The sequence below is a fragment of the Phyllobates terribilis genome, unplaced genomic scaffold, assembly GCF_046119375.1.
Source record: "Phyllobates terribilis strain yellow unplaced genomic scaffold, ASM4611937v1 Scaffold_2__4_contigs__length_985480577, whole genome shotgun sequence".
NCBI classification, from domain to species: domain Eukaryota; kingdom Metazoa; phylum Chordata; class Amphibia; order Anura; family Dendrobatidae; genus Phyllobates; species Phyllobates terribilis.
In genome coordinates, this window is record NW_027362762.1 from 197,264,579 (window position 1) to 197,283,670 (window position 19,092).

Genomic DNA, 19,092 nt, shown 5'->3' on the forward strand with positions numbered 1-19,092 from the left:
TGCCGGCTCTTCTTCCTCTAATCTTCCCCTTACTATCGGGGTTCCACAAGGCTCAGTCCTAGGCGCCCCCCCCCCCTCCTCTTCTCTTTATACACTGCCCCTATTGGAGAAACCATCAGCAGATTTGGTTTCCAGTATCATCTCTATGCTGATGACACTCAACTATACACTTCTTCACCTGACATCACACCCACTCTAATACAAAATACCAGTGCTTGTCTGTCTGCTGTCTCTAACATTATGTCCTCCCTCTATCTGAAAGTGAATCTCTCCAAAACTGAACTCCTTGTTTTTCCTCCCTCTACTAACCTACCTATTGCTGACTTTGCAATTTCCTTGTGTAGTGCCACCATAACTCCCAAGCAGCAAGCTCGCTATGTTGGAGTCATATTTGTCACACAACTTTCCTTTATTCCCCAATCACTCACTCGCTCATGTCACCTGCACCTTAAAAACATCTCCAGAATCCGACCTTTTCTCACCTTTGATACTGCAAAAACTCTTACTGTCGCTCTTAATTTTTCACACACTGGCTTTGCCTTTTGGTTTAGCTTTGTTAAATATATAATGACACTGAAATTTTATCATATGTTGCTGTTCATATGAGATTGTATTTGCCTAATTTTAAGACGTTATAAGGAGCAGATGCTTTTTATTATGTCATAGCATTCAATGAGGGTGTACATAGTTTTTGTCATGGCTTCAAAATATCTGCTTTTACCAAAAAAGGAGGACATTATGGTGAACTTCTCACAAAATCTACAGTCATTCATATTACATTTTCCTTTCAGCATTTGTCTTTCCCCAGTTCTGCCTATAGCTCAAACTATTATACCTGTTTGTAAATCCCAACTCTCATTGTAATGTCTGTGTCTTGACAGTTGTTACGGTGGACCCAAGTTCAAGACTTGCTTACATTTCACTTACACTATATTGACATATCGTTTTAGCTTATGGTCAGTGGTTCCATTGGGGTTTATGTCTGAAAAACGGCATTTGGGCATTTGCGCTGACTGGGCCATTGACTGTAATAATGCAGACGGAGTCAGTGTGCTCTGTTGCACATCATTTTCGGCCATTTACTTACAGGCTGCAAGATGTGATCGACTGTATATCCGGGAAGTACAGGCCGTATCAGACTGGGGTGCCAAGGGCCTGTCAGTAACATTGATTCTGGGGACCCCCTGTTCAGCTACTTGCAAAAATAACCAGACCCTAGTACGTAAATTTAGTTATGATTTTATATAATAATGAACTAGTTAGTTTGTTTAGCAATTTATTAGACTCTACCGTTATCTATAAATAAAGAATGATGTGCAGGGGCGGACATACCATTGGCGCAACCTCTGCACCTGCACAAGGTACCTAGGAGGTAAGAGCCCCACTTCCACCTCCAAAGCAGCAAGCATCTTTTGTCACAGACACATATTGTCTGCATCCATCCCTGATGAAGTCTATTATCACTGCTCGCGGAGATTTGAGGAGCACACTCCTTCACAGGGAGCCATGTTGGCAAGTACAATCCTAAGTACATGCGATACCGTTATGTCCTCTGCCTACAGTAGCCACTAAAGAAAGTCTCCATCGTGCCAGTTTATGCAGCCTGTACAGCTCAATGGGAACTGTATAAATGCTTACATAGTTCGCTCTGCCTAGTGGCTGCAGATTTTAGAATTTGATATTTCATGCTATTTCTATGAAAAGAAAAGCAGAGAATTTAGTGAGGAATGTTGTCCTCCAGACACTACCTCAACAGATGAGGTCAGGGAATATAAGTATCAGGCTTTCTCTGATCTCCCCTTCTGAAAGCACACAAACGCCCATTCAAGCTAAATTTTTATGTGTATACAGGAGTGAGAAGAGATAGCTGAGGGTCAAGCGCTCATTTGTTACACAACTGTTGTTTGCGTATGGTCAGCTTAACCCACCATTAGTTCCCTCACTGGACTAACTATTGCCACAGTCCCAACAGACTATTTTGAACTCATCAATAAGCAGTTACCACATCTGCCATTGCTTCACCTTATGGCCCCCAAATGACTAGCGGTTACTGCTAGATCCCTGTCTGCACCATGACACACACGCCAGACATCACTTGGAGAAGCAGTCATAGTGCTTACACGTTGACAGGCGACCCTTCTTATCATCTCTACATAGGCCCCCATCATAATTCCTTCACCATCTTCATAGAATAGATGATAAATATATCATCGTGGGATCCCAACAAATCATATCAACATTGGTGACTGGAGTGGTATTGTGTATGCATGACCACTGCCCTATTCACTGTCTATAGGAGCAGTGGTCTGTACACCCATATGAGTAAATGAAACAGTTCCATTTACATACGACTTTGGGACCCTTTCTTTCGGGATCGATAGGCGTTCCAGGGGTCGGACGTATGTGGATAGGTGATAAATGTATGATCAGTTATTTATGGGATAACCAATTTAAATAAATGATGTATGACTTATGCTAAATAGAGAAACATTATAGAGCTAAGCCAGATTATAAATTTGATTTAATGCAAGAAACTGGAAGCTCGCTTTTTAAGTGTACTGTATCTTGATATAATAAGAATTGCATCCCAGTCGAGTCCTCAAGGAACCTGAATAGGTCATGTCTTCAGGATGTAATTCGTGTCAACAAATCAATAATTAGCATGTGTGTTACTTCTTCAAGACATGACCTATTGAGGTTTCCTGAGGACTGCATTGGGAGCATCATTTACAGCCCTTTTGATATATAGAAAGATAGTACTGAGTTCAATGCTTTATCTAACTAAAACCAAGGAATTTCATATTGGTCATATGGTATGATGCTGCATTGTGGCACGTACAGTCTATACAATTAGTGAATTTTAATGCACTGTTGATATATGATTGTACCGTATGTACAATATGTCTGTGCTTCCACTAGAGGTGGTCTGGTCAGCAGACGCGTTCCTTCATTCCAGCCGCTGGGGTGACTTTCTCCGTGCCTATGAATATTTTTCAACCTCTCTGTATTTCCACCCCCCCCCCTTTTTTCTCACATCATTGCTCAGGTAGAAGTAAAAAAAAATCCTCGACATTCTGCCAGGTTCAGTCAGAGCCCTCCCTTCACCTCCTCAGGGAAATGTCTGAACAAAAAGAAAGGCCGGACTACAGTGTTATTAACACCTTACAGCCAAAGAGGGCAAAGCACATGTTAAGTACGGTCCTAGAACACTAAGCCTGTACACCTAACACAACCTATTTAATACATTTACTAAAAATATTATATTATATATATACATATATATATATATATATATATATACACATGCCTGTGTTGGAAGAACAGACATCCAGCAGTCTGGGGCATATTTGTACATAATGAACACCCTGCTGGATACCATTAACTATGCCGACCTCCCTGTTCTAAAGTCAGCTGGCCATGTCCTAAATGTAGCCTTTTGCATGTAGTAATGAAGAAGGTTTTATCTTGGGAGCTTATTAAAGTATTGCACACACCATGGCTAACACAATGGCAACTAAGTGAGTGATGTTGAAGGCACTAGGCGCTTGTCAGCTCCTCAGAACAGACCTAAAGTGAGCCAGACATAGGGCGGGGAATGAGGGGGACACATCCTCTGCCTGCATCTTCTCCCTGAGGAGTCCCTGCAATCCCCTCCATAAATCCAGGGCTCTGCTCTTATCCTTCCATCCAGAGCATTGATCTGAAAGTGTACAGAGTGAGGATTAAATTGGAGCAGGGAAGGGAGGGTCAGACCAGAGCCGAAGACCCCATGAGAATGCAGCTTTAGATACTGAATATGCTGCCATAAGTGGGTGATATCTGTGTAAAACTATAGGAGTGGCTGTTCGGATGCATCTATACCACACGATTATGGTTAACGAGCGTCCCTAGGAATGTTCATTTTACTATAATCGTGCACTCTACAAAGGGCTGCCGATCACCTGACAACAAGTAAAATGCTTGTTGATCAGGTGAAATGAGTTATTGGTTTGCGCAAACTATCATTTCCAGCAAACGTGTTGTCGGTCAGTGGCTGTTTAACACTGCGCATCGTGCACTGGAGATATGTGTTAAAGGTCAGTTTACATAAAACGACCTTCAGCGCTAAACGACCACTGATCGGGCTAATTGTTTACTGATAGACGGTTGTATAATAACCAGTTTACACAGGAAGGCCACGCTTTACATGTGTACTGAATGGCCTGTAATAGTTCTAGATTATTCAGTACCTCATATACTGCCAAAAACAATGGCAGCCTGTGTCCTGTTTACACAGGATGATGTGCTACCGAGAACAATGATCTATTGTGCAAATCAAAAGATAATTTGACTCAACGAACGAGCGTTTTGCTCGCCCGACGGGTGATCAGAAGCCTGTTTAGACTGCAAAATTATCGTGAAATGAGCCTTCCTAAGAATACTCAACCACCATAATCATGCAGTGTAATTGGACCTGAAGGCCACATTCTTGTGATGAGTATTTGTTTTTGATGTTGCAGAATTTCTGCAGCATTTCTGCACCTATTAAGCTAAATTAGGATTTTTTTCAATTGCATTTTCCACATGTGTTGTCTCTTTTTGGCATTTCAGATTTTAAACTTAGCTGCTTTGTTTTTAATTCATTTTAGTATTTGGCTTTGCAAAATTTTATCAATACAGTCATTTACAGATTACATGCGTTTTTAGCACTTTCTGCAGCGTTTTTTACCTGCGGATTCTCCATATCTAATCCAATTGCATGAGAAAAATCCACACATATAATTCAGAGTACCCGCAGGAGAAATTGAGATGTTGCGGATTTCAAAAATGCAGCGCATATTAGTTTACGCAGCATAAAAAAAATTAGGCACAGTGAGCATGAAATTGCTATAAATCTGATGCTGCATTTGTTGCGCAGTGAAAATATGCAGCATCAAAAGCGCTTTATGGGAACTTAATCTAAGGCTACGTTCACACAATGAGCTTTTGCTTAGTTTTTGATGTTGCAGAATTTATGCACCTATTATGTAAATTAGACTGCTTGCGTTTTTTTCCCTGCGTTTTTATTGTGTTTTTGACATTGCTGTTCTTGTTTCTTGTTGGTATGTCGTGTGCGCTGTCAGGATTTTCCTGTGCCATTGCCGGGAGCGGAAGGTCATATGACCGCAAGTATGCAACATGCATACTCCTGCCCACATTCTGACTAGATGTGCGTTGCCTCACTCAGTTGACATACATTGAGCAAGGCCCCACACATATAGTCAGAGTGTAGGCTGGAGCATGCTGACAATCCTGATAGCAGGCACTGTGTGCACTGTGAGGATTCACAGGTCTGCAGTCACAAAATAGTAACAGCAGACTTATGTGGAAAATCTGGACAACCCCTTTAAAACAAGACCACCATAGAATAGATGATTGTGTGCTGTACAGAGCCATCAGATCATTCTAAAAATAGTCAAAGCAACAGAAATGGGCAGGTTTATTAAAATTTTTCTGTGATGTGAAAAATCCTCACTCCACCGCAGATGCTGGAATGGATTTGGACCTGCTGTTAAGTCCGTAGAACACTAAACTATTATGTCAGTCAATTGCAAGAATGGCACCAAAAGGGCTAGAGGTCCAAATTTCCAAGATAAGAAGTGGAAGCAGGAGTTCCTATAGTATAGTGAAACAAATATCGTTAATAAGTGACGTTGTGTCTCTATTATTGATCCTCTTTAAATTGGTATTCTTATTACTAGGATATGCTAGGACTATGATTGGTGGGGGGTTGACAAAACATAAAGGAAAAAGGGTCTCTTCAGCTTCTTCCCTGCATAGCGGCACTCATGGCCACCTACTTTGCTGGAACTTGCAACAAAACCTCAATGAGTGATTGAGGTAGTGTTGTAGCCCCCCCAGGAGTGGCCCAGAGCACCGATGTGCAGGCTACATCTACAGCTATGTCTGCTGGACCCACACCGAACAGAAAGTGGTGGCATATCCTGACAATATGTGGTTACTTACTGTCAGAAGAATGCCGTGTTGAACAACATGGAAAGAGTGACCACAAAGAAAAATGCTGAAGCTTCCACAGCTTTGCATTGCTCTGAGATGATTTATGCCTTAAGAGCTGATAATCAATCAGGTTACGCTTCTATAAAAATACATTTTATTTTATACTGCCTTCCAACTCTTCCCTAGGGAAGATTATACACTGCAAGACAATAAAATTATATATCAATGTGTATCCTGTTTATGCTTTTCACTGGGTTTTCATGATTTAGGTGAGTATTTACCCATAAAACAGTGTTGATCAAATTTTATTATGTGTTGAAATAACAGCTTTTTCCCATAGGCATAAAATCATTTTTTCCCTAGTATGTCATAAGGGTAAGTCAGTCAGTATATGGATGAGAACAACAAACCAAACCATAGAGTTAGATAGAGTAAGAATATTGAGATTGGCTGACATCACAGCTCTCATTGCCACTGATGCGACATTCTGAAATGTCTGCCAAGATTCATTCACATTTTTAAAGGTAACAACTAAGTTAGAAAAAGAGAGAATAAGAACCTAACAGCCAGCCATATCAATATGCAAAAGCATTGCTGATTTTACAATAGTGCTTTGATCCACTATTATAATATGCAGACCATCACCCAGCACGGATGTGTCATTTAGGCCTAATGCAGGAATTTTTTACCTTTGTTAAAAGCAAAGTGCTACGTAATTACTGCATCGGGCAGTTTAAAAGACCAAATAATAGGATTTTGCTCAGTGGTTTAAGGCCCTTTTACATGGGCCAATGATCAGCCAGACAAATGATCATTGTTTATCATGATACTCATCTAAACATGCTAATGATCAGCTCATCACATCTTTAATGCTGCCATAATATTAGTTGCTGTCGGCCACATCCCTCTGTGTAGAAAGGAGAAGCGCTCCCGACTGAGAACATGGAAACTGTATGGAGGATTTGCATAAGCCGATAATTGCCGCATGGAAGTGTAAGTAGACTTTCGAATAGCTAAATACTTATGGACCCGAAACAACCTAATGCAAGCCTCACATGTCCAAGTTTCACAGTCCGTATACAGACTGTCATTTCCAGACCAGCAGCATGTCTCCTGACTTGAACTTGACAGCTTCGTAAATGCCACTGATTCTTATTGAGGCTGTTACGTTAAGGCCAAGAAACCTGCAAATGAAGGCAGTTCATACACTGACTGTTATACTTGGATCTGTGATATTGGAATAGGTGTGTGTTCATGCTTTTTTTTTTTTTTTTTTTTTTTACAGTGGTCAGAAATATAAATTTTTCAAGCACAAGACACCTCAAGAAACTCCCTTTTTCACTGGAGTTTTTTGAAAACTTTGGGAATGTGCTGACTGAGTCTTTTTGATGTGTTTTTGCAGCAGAAACTTCACATTTTTTTTAACAGGATTTGGAGTTTCTGCCCAATTTCTGCTCCGAAAACTCCTCAAAAAGGCTCAATGTGCACATACTCTTCATGTTTCTATTACAATCATTTGTTAGGCAGTTTACTGAGCCTCTTTTTTCTCTACTTTTTCCCACCAGCATTTTTTGAAATCCATTAACCCGTTCAGCCCGAAACCTGCTTTTACCTTCCTGACTGGGCCAAATTTTACAATTCTGACCAGTGTCACTTTGTGAAATAATTCTGGAATGTTTCAACATATCCCAATAATTCTGAAAATGTTTTTTTGTGACATGTTGTACTTTATGTTAGCGGTAAGTTTAGGTAGAAATTATATGCGTTTATTTGTGAAAATATCGAAATTTTCAAATTTTCAATTTTTGTATCCTTAACCCCTTAAGCCCCGCGGGTGGTTTGCACGTTAATGACCGGGCCAATTTTTACAATTCTGACCACTGTCACTTTATGAGGTAATTACTCTGGAACGCTTCAACGGATCCCCCTGATTCTGAGATTGTTTTTTCGTGACATATTGTACTTCATGATTGTGGTAAAATTTCTTTGATAACTCTTGCGTTTATTTGTGAAAAAAATGGAAATTTGGCGAAAAATTTGAATTTTTAAGCCCTGAAATCAGAGCGATATGTCACACAAAAGAGTTAATAAATAACATTTCCCACATGTCTACTTTACATCAGCACAATTTTGGAACCAAAATTTTTTTTTGTTAGGGAGCTATAAGGGTTAAAAGTTGACCAGTGATTTCTCATTTTTCCAACAAAATTTACAAAACCATTTTTTTAGGGACCACATCACATTTGAAGTCACTTTGAGAGGTCTGTATGACAGAAAATACCCAAAAGTGACACCATTCTAAAAACTGCACCCCTCAAGGTGCTCAAAACCACATTCAAGAACTTTATTAACCCTTCAGGTGCTTCACAGGAATTTTTTGAATGTGGAAGAAAAAAATGAACATTTAACTTTTTTCACAAAAATGTTACTTTAGACCCAATTTTTTTTTATTTTCACAGGGGTAACAAGAAAAAATGGACCCCAAAATTTGTTGTGCAATTTCCCCTGGGCACGCAGATACCCAATATTTGGGGAAAAAACACTGTTTAGGAGCACGGCAGGGCTCGGAAGGGAAGGAGCGCCATTTGACTTTTTGATTGTAAAATTTGCTTGAATAATTAGCGGACGCCATGTTGTGTTTGGAGAGCCCATGTGTGCCCAAACTTTGGAGCTCCCCCACAAGTGACCCCATTTTGGAAACTAGACCCCCCAAGGCACCTTTCTAGATGCATAGTGAGCACTTGGAACCCCCAGGTGCTTCACAAATTGATTCGTAACAATGAAAAAGTGAAAAAAAAAAACACTTTTTCATTTTTATGAATCAATTTGTGAAGCACCTGCGGGTTCCAAGTGCTCACAATGCATCTAGATAGGTGCCTTGGGGGGTCTAGTTTCCAAAATGGAGTCACTTGTGGGGAGCTCCAATGTTTGGGCACACAGCGGCTCTCCAAACGCAACATGGTGTCACTAACAATTTGAGCCGATTTTCCGTTAAATTTGTTGGAGGACACCATGTTGCATTTAGAGAGTCCCTGTGTGCCCAAACATTGGAGCTCCCCCACAAGTGACCCCATTTTGGAAACTAGACCCCCCAAGGCACCTATCTAGATGCATCGTGAGCACTTGGAACCCCCAGGTGCTTCACAAATTGATTTGTAACAATGAAAAAGTGAAAAAAAAAACACTTTTTCATTTTTATGAATCAATTTGTGAAGCACCTGGGGGTTCCAACTGCTCACTATGCATCTAGATAGGTGCCTTGGGGGGTCTAGTTTCCAAAATGGGGTCACTTGTGGGGGAGCTCCAATGTTTGGGCACACAGGGACTCTCTAAATGCAACATGGTATCCGCTAACAAATTGAATGGAAAATCGGCTCAAATTGTTAGCGGACACCACATTGCGTTTGGAGAGCCCCTCTGTACCCAAACTTTGGAGCTCCCCCACAAGTGACCCCATTTTGGAAACTAGACCCCCCAAGGCACCTTTCTAGATGCATAGTGAGCACTTGGAACCCCCAGGTGCTTCACAAATTGATTCATAAAAATGAAAAAGTGTTTTTTTTTCACTTTTTCATTTTTACGAATCAATTTGTGAAGCACCTGGGGGTTCCAAGTGCTCACTATGCATCTAGAAAGGTGCCTTGGGGGGTTTAGTTTCTAAAATGGGGTCACTTGTGGGGGAGCTCCAAAGTTTGGGCACAGAGGGGCTCTCCAAACGCAATGTGGTGTCCGCTAACAATTTGAGCCGATTTTCCATTCAATTTGTTAGCGGACACCATGTCGCGTTTGGAGAGCCCGTGATGTGCCTAAACAGTGGAGCTCCCCCACAAGTGTCCCCATTTTGGAAACTATACCCCTCAAGGATTTTATTAAGGTGTATAGTGAACATTTTGAACCCAGAGGTACGGCACATTATTTGTTTACATTAGGTCATCATATTGAATAAGTTGTCATTATTCTTGAGCGCAAGTGCTCGCTACTTGAGTTTGCATCGGGTACTCAGGTATGCACCATGTACAGCGTGTGCTCGAGTGACATGCTCGAGTCCCTGCTCCGCATGTTTCACGGTTATTAGACACCCAAAAAAAAACATGCGGGGATCGCTCGTGCATGGCAGGCAATCCCCGTAAAGTTTTTTGGCCGCGAAGCATATGGGGCAGAGACTCGAGCATGTCACTCAAATACCCACGATACTCAATGCATACCAGAGCACCCGATGCAAACTCAAGTAGCGAGCACTTGCTCTCAACACTAGTCGCCATATCGTCATCTTTTTTTCTTACTTTTGAAAAAAATCCCAACCCCAGCCCTAACCCTAGCACAACCCTAACCCTAGCACAACCCTAGCCCCAGCACAACCCTAGCCCCAGCACAACCCTAGCCCCAAATCCAGCCCTAACCCTAGCCCAATCCTAACCCAAGAGTTTATTTTTGACGCCGTTCCTTGTGCGGTATAAGTGATTAGACGACTTTATTCTTCGGGTCGGTGTGATTACAGCAATGCCAGAATCATATGGGGTTTTTATGACTGACAGCTGTCACACACTAAAAGACGCATTTTTTGTAAAATCTAATTTTTGCATCGCCATATTTTGAGAGCTATAATTTTTCCAGATTTTGGCAGACAGTCATGTGACGGCTCGTTTTTTGCGGGATGACTTGACGTTGTTATTGGTGCCATTTTCAGGCACGTGACATTTTTTGATCGCTTTCTATTCCGATTTTTGGGAGGCAGAATAAACAAAAACCAACAATTCAGGAATTGTTTTTTTTTTTTTTTTTTTTATTCTGTTCCGCGTGTGGTAAAATTGATGAGGTAGCTTTATTCTTCGGGTCAGTACGTTTACAGCGGTACCACATTTGTATCATTTTTCTATGTTTTGGCGCTTATACACAATAAAAGCTATTTTATAGAAAAAAATATTTTTTAGTATCGCTTTATTCTGAGAGCTATAACTTTTTTATTTTTCGGCTGATGGAGCTGTATGGTGGCTTGTTTTTTGCGGGACGAGATGACGTTTTCAGCGGTATCATCTTTATTTATACGCGTCATTTTGATCGCGTGTTATTCCACTTTTTGTTTGGCGGTATGGTGATAAAGCATTGTTTTTTGCTTCGTTTTTTTTTTTTTTTTACCGTGTTCACTGAAGGGGTTAACTAGTGGGACAGTTTTATAGGTCAGGTTGTTCCGGACGCGGCGATACCAAATATGTGTACTTTTATTGTTTTTTTTTAATTTTTTTTATAATAATATTTATTGATGGGTACATTATATTTTTATTTTTGGTGTATTATTTTTTTTTTTTTTTATAATATTTTTGCACATTTTTTTTTTTTTTTTTTTTTTTTTCACTTTCAGACAGTTTGTACACTTTATTACTTTGTCCCACTCTGGGACTTTCACTTTTTTTTTTCTGATCGCCTGCATGGCACAGGAATGGAGCACCATCCCCATGCCATGAAGGCTGTCAGAAGTGCACAGTGTGAAGATTGCTTGGAGATGCACTGCGCATGTCCAAGCAATCTTCCTGCTCTCTGGTGACCCGGATGTTGTCATGACGACATCGGGTCGTCATGGCAACACCCGGGAAGCCTTTGCAGACTGCGCTGGAAGCCGGAAGAGGAGGTGAGTATCGCCGATCACCTCCCCTTGCCCCCGCAATGCCGCGATCGACTTCGATCGACTTCGATCGCAGCATCGCGGGGGTTAATGTGCTGGGAGCGGTGCAGGACCGCTCCCTGCACATAGTACCGGGTGTCAGCTGTGACAATCAGCTGACACCCGGCGGCGATCGCGCCCGCACAGCCTGTGTGCGCGCGCGATCGCCATGACGTACTAATACGGGTCTGGGTATTAAGTCCCAGGGCACAGACGCGTATTAGTACGTCAGATGTCAGTAAGGGGTTAAACCAGTTAGTCATGCTGTACAAAGTAATTTATAAATAGCATTTCCCATATGTCTACTCTGTCAGCATCATTTTTGAAATATTTTTTTATGGGAAGTTAGAAGGGTTAAAAGTTTATCAGCAATTTCTAATAAAATTTACAAAATCGTTTATTTTTAGTGACCACATCACATTTGAAGTGACTTTGAAGGGCCTATATGACAGAAAATACCCAAAAGTGACAACATTTTAAAAACTGCACCCCTCAAAGTACTCAAAACCACATTCAAGAAGTTTATTAACCCTTTAAGTGGTTCACAGGAATTAAAGCAGTGTGGAAGGAAAAAATGAACATTTTAATTTTTCCCACAAAAATGATAATTTAGCCCCAAATTTCGCATTTTTACAAGGGTAACAGGAAACAAGCACCATCTGACTTTCGGAGCACAAAATTGGCTGGAATAGATAGAGGACAACATGTCGCGTTTGACGAGCCACTGATATGCCTAAGCAGTAGAGATGAGCGTTGTTCTACTCGAACTGTTCGCCAATCTCAAATTCGAGCTGTTTTGGGCGGTGTTCGAGCCGTTCGGCGAACACGAACAATTTGAGAAAAATTCGGCTGTTCGAGGTTATGTTCGATAACTGTTCGTGCACCAAAATCATAACTGGATTTTTTCTCAGTAATGATGAAAATTAATGTTAATACGCAGTTTAAGTGTACAGCGGGGTGGGGGGAGGGGCAGGGGATGGATCTCTGCAGGAACAATGAAGATCTCCATTTTTTTTTCTCTTTCCCGCATTTACAGTGGGGAGGTGCAATCTGTCAGCCTATCAGCAGCGCACACACGGAGCGAAGTGCTTTTTTTCACACAAGCAAGGGCATGTGTCATTGGCAGTGTATGTCACATGTCCTTGCCCTATAAGACCAAGCCATTTTCCCCGTCGCCACCATTTTCTCACTGCTGCAGCTGCGTGTTAGACGGCATCGCTGTTGCTGTGTGCGCTATACCTTGTTAATTTCAAGCCAATTTTCGCACAAATCTACAGATAGCTTGGGAGTAGGGAATAGTTGTGATTGCAGTCCTTTTAAGGACTAGGTTACAGCATTTCCTACGACTTTTATCAGGCAGGTCTGTGCTCTTAAATAGATAGATTGTGGGAGTAAAGACTAATTGTAATTGGAGTCCTTTTCAGGACTAGGTTACATCAGTTCCTATCAGTTTTTGCCAGGCAGGTCTGTGCCAGTGCTGTGCAAGTTTTTTTCACAGCATTTGGCTGAATCTAGCAAAGCTAATCCTTTTTGGCCTATTGCAGAGTGTGTTAGTCAGTGGAGTAGCCTATCTGTGTTGCAAGATATACCACCTGTGTATAGAATACCAATTTTTTTACTGCACCTAGTGAAGTAAAATCTTTTGGGCATAGCATCATTCTATTAGTCCATCTATACTGACCTCCATCAGGTTGCAAATTGAATATAATTTTTTTCTGCATCTAGCTCTGAAAAAATATTGGGCTTCTAGCTGTGTGTGGGACTTGTTGTATTAGTCCATCTATACTGACCTCCATCAGGTTGCAAACTGAATATATTTTTTTCTGCATCTACCTCTGAAAAAATATTGGGCTTCTAGCTGTGTGTGGGACTTGTTCTATTAATCCATCTATACAGACCTCCATCAGGTTGCAAACTGAATATATTTTTTCTGCATCTACCTCTGAAAAAATATGTGGCCTTCTAGCAGTGTGTGGGACATTCTCTATTAGTCCATCTATACTGACCTCCATCAGGTTGCAAACTGAATATAATTTTTTTCTGCATCTAGCTCTGAAAAAATATGTGGCCTTCTAGCAGTGTGTGGGACTTTCTCTATTAGTCCATCTATACTGACCTCCATCAGGTTGCAAATTAAAAATAATTTTTATCTGCATCTACAGTACCTCTGAAAAAATATTTGGGCTTCTAGCTGTGTGTGGGACTTGTTCTATTAGTCCATCTATACTGACCTCCATCAGGTTGCAAATTGAATATAATTTTTATCTGCATCTAGCTCTGAAAAAATATTTGGCCTTCTAGCAGTGTGTGGGACTTTCTCTATTAGTCCATCTATACTGACCTCCATCAGGTTGCAAATTGAATATAATTTTTATCTGCATCTAGGTCTGAAAAAATATTTGGCCTTCTAGCAGTGTGTGGGACTTTCTCTATTAGTCCATCTATACTGACCTCCATCAGGTTGCAAATTGAAAATAATTTTTATCTGCATCTACCTCTGAAAAAATATTTGGGCTTCTAGCTGTGTGTGGGACTTGTTCTATTACTCCATCTATACAGACCTCAATCAGGTTGCAAACTGAATATATTTTTTTCTGCATCTACCTCTGAAAAAATATGTGGCCTTCTAGCAGTGTGTGTGACTTTCTCTATTAGTCCATCTATACTGACCTCCATCAGGTTGCAAACTGAATATAATTTTTTTCTGCATCTAGCTCTGAAAAAATATTTGGCCTTCTAGCAGTGTGTGTGACTTTCTCTATTAGTCCATCTATACTGACCTCCATCAGGTTGCAAATTAAAAATAATTTTTATCTGCATCTACAGTACCTCTGAAAAAATATTTGGGCTTCTAGCTGTGTGTGGGACTTGTTCTATTAGTCCATCTATACTGACCTCCATCAGGTTGCAAATTGAATATAATTTTTATCTGCATCTAGCTCTGAAAAAATATTTGGCCTTCTAGCAGTGTGTGGGACTTTCTCTATTAGTCCATCTATACTGACCTCCATCAGGTTGCAAATTGAATATAATTTTTATCTGCATCTAGCTCTGAAAAAATATTTGGCCTTCTAGCAGTGTGTGGGACTTTCTCTATTAGTCCATCTATACTGACCTCCATCAGGTTGCAAATTAAAAATAATTTTTATCTGCATCTACCTCTGAAAAAATATTGGGCTTCTAGCTGTGTGTGGGACTTGTTGTATTAGTCCATCTATACTGACCTCCATCAGGTTGCAAACTGAATATATTTTTTTCTGCATCTGCCTCTGAAAAAATATTGGGCTTCTAGCTGTGTGTGGGACTTGTTGTATTAGTCCATCTATACTGACCTCCATCAGGTTGCAAATTAAAAATAATTTTTATCTGCATCTACAGTACCTCTGAAAAAATATTTGGGCTTCTAGCTGTGTGTGGGACTTGTTCTATTAGTCCATCTATACTGACCTCCATCAGGTTGCAAATTGAATATAATTTTTATCTGCATCTAGCTCTGAAAAAATATTTGGCCTTCTAGCAGTGTGTGGGACTTTCTCTATTAGTCCATCTATACTGACCTCCATCAGGTTGCAAATTAAAAATAATTTTTATCTGCATCTAGCTCTGAAAAAATATTTGGCCTTCTAGCAGTGTGTGGGACTTTCTCTATTAGTCCATCTATACTGACCTCCATCAGGTTGCAAATTAAAAATAATTTTTATCTGCATCTACCTCTGAAAAAATATTTGGGCTTCTAGCTGTGTGTGGGACTTGTTCTATTAATCCATCTATACAGACCTCCATCAGGTTGCAAACTGAATATAATTTTTTTCTGCATCTAGCTCTGAAAAAATATTTGGCCTTCTAGCAGTGTGTGGGACTTGTTCTATTAGTCCACCTATACTGACCTCCATCAGGTTGCAAAGTCAAAATAATTTTTTGTCTGCATCTAGCTCTGAAAAAATATTTGGCCTTCTAGCAGTGTGTGGGACTTTCTCTATTAGTCCATCTATACTGACCTCCATCAGGTTGCAAACTGAATATATTTTTTTTCTGCATCTACCTCTGAAAACATATTGGGCTTGTAGCTGTGTGTGGGACTTGTTCTATTAATCCATCTATACAGACCTCCATCAGGTTGCAAACTGAATAAAAAAAATTTCTGCATCTACCTCTGAAAAAATATTTGGGCTTCTAGCTGTGTGTGGGACTTGTTCTATTAGTCCATCTATACTGACCTCCATCAGGTTGCAAATTGAATATAATTTTTTTCTGCATCTAACCCAGCCAATAGTTTTGTCCTAATACCACAGTTTGGCCACTCAGCTCTGCTCGGTTCCCATCCATTGTTTTTTTGTGCAAACAACTCCAGAGTTGTGAATTAGTTAACCACCAAAATGAGTGGAAAAAGGCCTGCTGCTGGTGGAAAGGGGAATAGGCGTGTTGGGAAGGGGAAAAAAGGTTGTGTCCGTGGGGTAGGTGTTAAAGCAACAGTAACATCTGCAGAAGAAAGACCATCTTCCAGCCAAACTAAAATGTCTACTTCTTTTAGCGGACAATGTGATAAGATCCCTTTCTTACGGCCACGCCAATCGCTACAAATTCCAGATGAGGCACAAAAACAGCAGGTGCTTCAACGGATATCAAGTGCTCCTTTAAGTGGGCTCTCCTCCACATCAACTTCAACATCACAAATACTCCAGTCCTCAAAGGTGTCACCCCAATCGCACTTGCTTCCTCACAGCTCCCAAATCTCCAGCTGCCCGTCTTAGTATGAGGTAGAACAGATGGTTGAGTCTGCAGAGCTGTTTACTCATACTATAGCCTGGGAATCAGAGGTCGACTCCAGCGCTTCTGTGAATCCAGACGAGGAAATGATCTGCACTGATGCCCAGAATCTTTATGAGTCGGATCCAGGACCAGACGCAGAAGGTTCTGACCATAATGTAGACCCTCATTCCCAAACTGTAACTCCTGTTGGTGGAGACAATGAGGAAGACGATGATAAGACTCAAATACCTGATTGGAGCGACAACTTTAGTTTTTTGTCAGGGCAGGAACAGGTTGGCTCTGAGGACGACGGGTGTGATAACGCACAGGGTGATGACGATGAGGTTGGAGATCCCACTTACTGTCAACCCACAGTCAGCCAAGAGATGAGGTCAGCAGAGGAGGTGGAGGAAGATGCTAGTGACGACGAGGTCAGGTTGCGCCTTCCTGCACAGAGACGTAGTACTGGAAGCACGTCAACAACTGCATCCTCAAACACAACTCTGCCTCTCACCACAAGTCGTGGTGGCTCTTCAGGTCGCATGGGTGCTAAGCCTTGCATAGCCTGGGCATTTTTTCAGATTGATAAAGATGACCCAACTCGTGTTATCTGTAACATTTGTCAGCAAAAGCTAAGTAGAGGCCAAAAAATACATAGTTTGAGTACTTCATGCATGAACCGGCACATGGACATGAAGCATAAGTTGCAGTGGGAAGCTCAGTGTGCTACAATGCGGCCTAGCCGGCCGGGCCAACCACCGTCTGCCATATCTTGTGCATCCGCGTCCTCTTCATCCTCTGTGACTGGGGGGACAGCAGTCACACCTGTTTTGGGGCGCAGACCTGCCACCTCTTTACCCGCAACAGCCAGCGTGATTGGCAGGTCATCATTTTCTTTGGAGGTGGTAACACCAGCTGGTGTTGAGCGCTGTCCGACATCGATAGCACCACCTTTGGATCAAGGCAACCTAACATGTCCGCCTGCATCTTCCTCACAGACCGGCAGTTTGCCGGGGACACCCTTATCAACCCCGTCTAAGCACAATAGCCAGCCCTCGGTCCCTCAGATGTGGACAAGTAAAAGACCATTTCCTCCTAGCCATGAGAAAGCTAAGAGGTTGAATTTCACCATCTGCAAGCTCTTGGCTACAGAAATGCTGCCTTTCCGCCTGGTGGACACAGAGGATTTTCGAGACCTTATGTCCGTCGCAGTGCCCCAGTACCAGATGCCCAGTCGGCACTACTTCTCAAAGAAAGGTGTGCCTGCGCTCCACCAGCATGTCGCACACAACATCACCGCTTCTTTGAGAAACTCTGTGTGTGACAGGGTGCATTTCACCACAGACACTTGGACGAGTAGGCATGGACAGGGGCGTTACATGTCGCTGACTGGGCACTGGGTAACTATGGTGACAGCAGGACAAGGGACTGCTGTCCAAGTCTTGCCGTCCCCACGAGTTGTGCGTCAATCCTCTTTATGTCAAAGTTCCTCCACTGCTTCTGCCTCCTCAACCTCCTCTCGGTCTTCCACCTGCACCCAAAGCCTGTCTGGTCATGCCACAAGCTTTCTAACTGCGCAGAAGGGATCCTGCACACCTCCTTACTATGCTGGCAGTAGGGCTCAACGTCATCAGGCGGTTTTTACATTGAAATGTCTGGGAAATGTGAGTCACACAGCTGAGGAGTTGTGGTCAGCTCTGGAGAACCAATTTCATGAATGGTTGTCTCCACTGGACCTGAAACCAGGGAAGGCCATGTGCGACAATGCTGCAAACCTGGGTGCGGCCCTTCGCCGGGGCAATGTCACACACGTGCCTTGTATGGCTCACGTGTTGAACCTGGTTGTCCAGCAATTTTTAGCCCACTATCCCAGACTAGATGGCCTTCTGCAGAGGGCACGGTCGCTGTGTGCTCACTTCCGCCGTTCGCATCCCGCAGCTCAGCGACTTACATCTCTACAGAAGTCGTTGGGCCTGCCACTTCACCGGCTAAAATGCGATGTGCCTACCCGGTGGAATTCAACTCTGCACATGTTGCAGCGACTGTGGCAGCACCGACAAGCCCTGGTGCAATACGTTCTGACGTATAGCCTGGGCCAACGAGATCCAGAGGTGGGGCAAATCACGCTGGAGGAGTGGTCTTAGATCAGGGACCTATGCACCCTTCTGCACAGTTTTGAAATGGCGACGAAGATGTTTAGTGCTGACGATGCCATTATCAGCATGACTATTCCGGTGATTTACATGCTGGAGCACATGTTAAACAGAATTCGGAGTCAGGTGGTGGCACAAGAGGAGGTGGAGGAAGTAGAGGAGGAGGAGTTGTATGCGGAAGGGCTAACATCTGCAAGGTCCAGGCATGTGAGGGTGGGGGAGATGGTTTTACCAGGGCGCATGGTAGCAGCCAAACTAGTGAGGAAGGTGCAGGAGCCCAGGAAGAAGTGGAGGACGAACTGATGGAAGACTCATCAGATGAGGGAGACCTTGATCACATTTCTGTTGTGCGAGGTTGGGGGGAGAGGACAGAGGAAGGAAGCATGATTGTTACCTCGCCACCAACACAACAGGGACTTGGTGCTCCTGGATGCGCAACACACATGAGTGCCTTCTTGCTGCACTACCTGCAACATGACCCTCGAATTGTGAGAATTAGAAATAATCCTGACTACTGGGTTGCCACACTGTTAGATCCCCGGTACAAAAGTAAAT